This window comes from Peromyscus eremicus, chromosome 17 (assembly GCF_949786415.1).
Source record: "Peromyscus eremicus chromosome 17, PerEre_H2_v1, whole genome shotgun sequence".
Taxonomy (NCBI): Eukaryota; Metazoa; Chordata; class Mammalia; order Rodentia; family Cricetidae; genus Peromyscus; species Peromyscus eremicus.
This window is the reverse complement of record NC_081433.1, coordinates 7,327,969-7,334,051: the sequence shown is the minus strand read 5'-3', so window position 1 is coordinate 7,334,051 and position 6,083 is coordinate 7,327,969.

Sequence of the window (6,083 nt, the reverse complement as noted above, 5' to 3'; positions counted from 1 at the left end):
TTCTAGTTAGTCCCATATGGTGGTATCCAAGAGGGCTGCACAGTGTTGGGGAAAGGGCCTGAGCTTTCCATGGTACCTTGAAGGAATGTTATCTAAGCAAGGACAGGAATACTAGAGGTGGAAAAGGTGCCTTCTGCTCTGGAATGGACCTGAAGGAGCCTGTATGTTGAAGGGTTCAGGCCTCAGGTACCGTTACTGGCAGTTGATAGAGCCTTTAAGAGGTGTGGTTCAGTACGGACCGTAAGTCACTGGGAGTGTGTTTTCAAGGGGATGTTAGAAACCCAGCTTTCTTCTTTCAGCTTCCTGGCCTCCATGAGGTGAGCATCCTTGTTCCACTGTGTGTTCTACTCTGACCACGATGGTTTTTGCTTTGCCAGAAGCCTAAAGCAACAGACGGACCGACCACAGGTCAGTACCTCTGAAACTGTGGGCCAGAATATATCCTGTATGTTGATTTTCCCCAGTACTCTGTAGCAATACTTGGATACGGAAAGGTAACCAACATGTTTCTCCTATTTGCTTTTAAAAATAGCTTAAAAATAGTTTTTGATCAGTGCTGTTGAGCCGGTGCTGGGGCAGGGGAAAACAGATTTACTAAAAGAAAGGGAAAGTAATCCAAGCTTGGCTGTCTTTGCCAGGAGAGTTGGCATATACAGTATATATTTATTATTATTTCCTTGAGAACTTGCTATAGACACCCGGACTTCTCAGTGTCCAAGTCTGCCTGTTTCCTCGTGTGGGGTTCTTCAGTCTGAGAACAGGCTAGCCGTGAGGTAGATAGGAGCCAGGTGGAGCCTGGTGGCAGCTGGGATACATTCTGCCTGGCATCCAGTCAGGCTATGAATACGCTTAGGGTTCCTTTCTGCTTCCTCTCACCCAGCGTCCCCAGGACTGGGCAGGACACTGTGATGATGCCTTCATTTACATCATGACACCAAGGCACCACTGCGCATTTTCTTCTTAGGGAGCATTGTTCTTCACACACAGTTACATTCAGAATATAGAGAGAATACAGTTGTTTTTTGAAATTAAAGAAATACTCTCCTTGGGTCAGAGGGACTTAGGCTTCCCACCTTGACCAATGGCTCCAGAGTCCGACCAAGTGTGACTCCCTTGGGATTAAATCAACATTTCATCTGTTCCTGGTCAGTCACACTGGTAAACACCAGTGGCATTTTTATCGAGAGGGGTGGCTGATATTCTTTTGTCTTGCTTTGTAACTTGGGCTGGCCTCAGACTCTCTGTGTAACCCGGCAATCTTCCTGTCTCTGCCTCATAGCGTGCAGATGGGAGGCCACGATACCTGCTGCCGGTGGAGCTTTGTGAAGGTCTGATGCATGAAGCTATGGGCTAGTTAATGTCAGTAGGGAGCAGCCTCAGGTGGGCATGATCGTGCAGTCATCCCAGAGGAAGAAGCTGACCACGCAGTCCCTGCTCTGGGCAGGTATTGTTTTCAGCTAAAGGCCAACCATTCGTTAACATCCACACTAGGAATAGGGGAAGGCCCTGCTATTCCCATGCGTCTGAAGCACTGGTGTCCTTGACATGGCCGAGCTCATGTCAGTGACACACGTTCACTCAGGTCTTCATCTGCTCCCCACAACACCTCCTCATCAAGATAAGGCACTTGACAGTCTGGCTCCTTGACTTGCATGTATGATGTACATACATACCACTCTCCAAGCAAAGCACCTAGCAACCTTGGACACCTGCTCCCCACACACACTTATGATGGTTACTTGTGCACCCCTTTTGAACAATAGTAAGAGTTTATTCTTTCCTAGTAACCATCAAACTTGGTGTGTATTCAAATACATTCTCAATGTATTCAGGTATGAAGAGTGGAAAGGTCAGTTCATCCTGAGCTGGTCTTGGCTATATGTGCAGAAAGACAAACTGTCCTCAAAGTGAACTTAATAATCCGCTATTCATCATCTTATGAATCAGATGCATTATGGGAAAGGTCATATAAGGAGAACAAAGGTCTGTATGATCTAAACTTGTCAATCAGAATGAAGAACTCGGATCTTAGCGGATCTCAGCAGGTAAGTATTTACTACCGAGTCTGATGACTTGGTTTGGATCCTTGGATCCCAATGGTAGAAGGAGAGAACTGACTCCTGCAAGTTGTCCTTTGACCTCCACATCCTCGTGGTGACACACACGAACCCCAACGTACAAACACACTCAAGCACACTCAAAATAAATAAATGCAAAAAAAATTATCTTAAAAATCGACTCCTTCTCTTGATCCCCACAAAAGGGAACCCCAAACAATGATCAGGGCCCTTGAATGCCTTCACTCAGATGCCCACTTTCTTTTTTCTTTTTCTTTTCTTTTTTTTTCTTTTTTCTTTTCTGGACAGGGTTTCTCTGTGTAGCCCTGGCTGTCCTAGAACTTACTCCGTAGACCAAGCTGGCCTCAAACTCACAGAGTTCTGCCTGTCTCTGCCTCCCGAGTGCTGGGATTAAAGGTGTGTGCTACCTCCACCCAACTGGTTCAGAAGTTTTTTTTGTGGCTTTGCTCTAAATAAAATTCCCTTCTACTTTTGCAAATCCATGTTAGTCTTTATTTGGATTCTTGGAGAAAGAGGCCGAGAACTTGGAAATACCTGGAACAGCGATAACCAAAGAGAGGCCTTTGAAAACTCTCACATCCGATTTTAAGCAGGCTTTGCTGTATTTCTTCTGGGTTCATGCACAGAGACGTCTCCAGTGTCTCCTGGCCCACTAGCAGGATCTTCCACCAAGACCTTGAAGAAACACTTCTAAGGGTAGCTTGGGACCTCTTGTAGGACAGAAGCTCTCTAGCTGCTATTGCTCGCTCCAGTTGCCTCTGCTTTCTTCCCCCCTCCTCCTCCCTCCTCCCCCCTTTTCTCCCTCCTCCCCCCTCTTCCCCCCTCCTCTGTCCTCTTATTCTCCCCACTACCCCCGCTGTTTCAGGGCCCCACTGAGCTGCAGCCCCGTCACATTGGTGCTTGAAAGCTGGTTCCTGCACACCCCACCTTCCCCAGTTCAGCGTGTTTATTGGTGTGGCCATGTGCTCGAGCAATGGACTTTCTTTGCACAGGAAAGACATAGAGACAATGTCTTGCGTTGAGACAGGGGACCACGGTGGTTTTGCTGGCTTAACTGAGCAGCCTTGCTGACCATGGAAAGACCAATGCTGCAGACAGCCTGTGTGTCCATGGTAACAAGCGGTTCAACATTAACTTTTCAGGATCTAAAGGAGGTAATTACTTTCTTCTCTACGTTTGTGTAGTTCATAATAGCAATAATACTGTCCCACCCCTAGGCCAGACAACTCCTGGTGACTAATGAGCAAGTGGCCATTTTCATTTATGTGTTTTTTTCTTAAGGGCCTTTGATTTCACCCCAGGATTTTAAACTCGCCTGGCCACTTGCTAACTGCCAGAAAAATGTCCCTGTAGGTCGTGACTGCCTCCACACTCGGGGTTTTAAAACAAAGAGCGTCCTGCTGTGTGGCCCAGGCCTGCTCCGGGTGTTTATGAGAACTGGCGCTAAGCACCTCTGGGAGAGAGCATGTGATGTAACCGATCATAACAAAGGAACAAGTCCTGTCAACTACCACATTGCTCAGCCTTGCAGAGTTGTCTGGCCCTCAGGTTCCACAAACGAAACCGGGAACACCTCCTCGGGGCTCATCCACCGCCCATGACGCACGCGGTAATTCAGACTCTCTTAGCACGTGCACCACCATCAGATGCATGCCAAGCGGGGAGGCAGCCGTAGGGATGCGTTCCTTCATCAAGAAGGCCGTGTACCGTACTGAGGCACACACTCCATTGCTAGACTCAGTGCCTGGGACACGCTTGCAATCTGTTGAAGGAGACCACCAGAACGGCAGGGAATGGAGAACCCTGTTACAGAGCCTGCATAATCCTTCAGAATGTTGCCCGTACAGGCACAGGGATCCTGAAGCTGACCGGATGTTTTTATCTCCATTGCTGAATCAGCCACAGCAGTCCACACTGCTCTCCCTGACTGCGCAGGATGCTCCCCCAAGACTCCTTAAGCAGCTTGAAAGGTCAGGGTCGCTGTCTGCTTACAGATAAGCCTCTAGGGAGCTGGAGCAGACACCTGGGAGATCTGCAGCTCTTATTTTTTTTCATTAAAAGAGCCTAAACCTTTGGGGCTGACAGTTTCGTGGGCCAGGTAAATCTCCCAACTCCCAGCAGGGTTTGAGATAAAAGCCTTTTTCTACATATGGTTTGAATATGAGGCATTCCCTCCAGGCTCAGGAGTTGAATGTCCCCAGCTGGTGGCACTATTTGGGGAGGTGATAAGAACTTGGGGGGGGGGATGGGGGAGGGAACCAGGTCTCTGGGGAGCGAGCCTTCAGAGGTCCTTCCTGTCCCTGGGTCTTCCTTTTGCTCTGCTTCCTGCCTGTCATGATGTGAGCCACATGTTCCTACAACACACTCTGCCTCACCACAGGCCCAGAACCAAGATCCAAAGATTATGACCAAATCCAAAAATAATGACCCAAACCTGGAAGCCATGAACAAAAGCAAACAGTTCTGCTATGTGGATCATTTCTGTCAGGACTTTGTCAGGGCCATGAAAGCAAAGGAACCCACACTCCATCACACAAGTCCACGAGGCTGGGGTGAAGAAGGGTATGAATTTGCCCGTCCTTCTGACCTCTCGGTAGGTTGGTGGAGTAGCTGTGGGCCATGGAGAAACTCAGATAGACAGCATGCTCTTTTGCACAGTTGGTACTTAGAGACTGAACAGCATTCACCAACACGGGTAACAGCTGGCCCCAGATCAGCACTTGGTTCTCAGGTGTCCTAATGGAGTTTTTAAGTGTAATCATAACTCTGTAGAAGCTGCACCTACCTGACCCTCCCATGTGCGTGGAGAGATGTGTCAGGATCTCTTGTCCTGTTTCCTGGAGAGACACTAATGAACATCTATTTACTCATGATAGGATGCCAACAACAAACCAAAAGAAAGAGAGAAAGAAAGAAAGAAAGAAAGAAAGGAAGGAAGGAAGGAAGAAAGAAAGAAAGAAAGAAAGAAAGAAAGAAAGAAAGAAAGAAAGAAAGAAAGAAAAAGGAAAATTGCACCCAAGTCTAACTTGGTGGATAGGATTATAGAATCATTTATAAGAGGATTGCTGAAGGATTGAACCTGCAGGAGCAGAGTTGGTTACACCATGAAGAGAAGCCCTCCCCTCAGTGGCTGCTAACCTCTTACACACCTTGAACAGGGGTGAGGGCCTCATGTGTCTACAGCACTGTCTCTTTAGCCTCTCCCTTCCCTCTATGATTGAATGCTAACAGGCTCAGCCTTGAGCAGCAGGTCTTGTGTGGGTAATCACAGCTGCCGAGAGCTCAAGCTACCCGGAGGACAATGTTCTACAACACTCCATTCCTTCTCCCAGCCCTTACATTCTCTCTGCTCTCTCTTCTGCAGGGATCCGGGAGCCTTGTTGGACACAGGCAGCCTATTTAGAGTTGGGTATTCAACAAGCGCCTTTTCTCTGCACTCAGACCAGTTATGGGTCTCCACGGCAACTGCTACTTACTGCAAATCTTAGTTTCCCTAAATGTGGTAGACAGTAGCAACCATCTGTGGTCATAAATACAAATATTTCAAAAGCAGTTTCACAGAAACAGCATATCCCTTTACTAAAACGACAGTGGTGTTTTCCTCACTGTGTCCTCTGGTCTCCCAAAGCACAGACTATTGACAGGGTTTACAGTATCGGGTGGGGATTCCATCCTGTGGCACAGGCCTCAAATCCAACTGGAAAGCAGTCGGTTACGTGCCTAACAGTCACCCCACGATTGCATCATCAGGCACAACTTTCCAGGCATGTTGATATTGTAGCATGCAAGGTCTGCAACCAAGCAGGGCTGTTTTTAACAAGTCTCCTCCAGCAGCCTACAGAGTTCCTTCCAGCAAAACACAAGCTAGCCAGCAAGGAGGGAGCCCCCAGTTCGGTTCGAGTTTATTTTCTCATGGTCTGCGATCAAAACACGCGGATGTATTCAGCAATAGAACCTTGCCATCTAGTTTTGGTGGGCAAAACCAGCACTATTATTTCGGGGGGG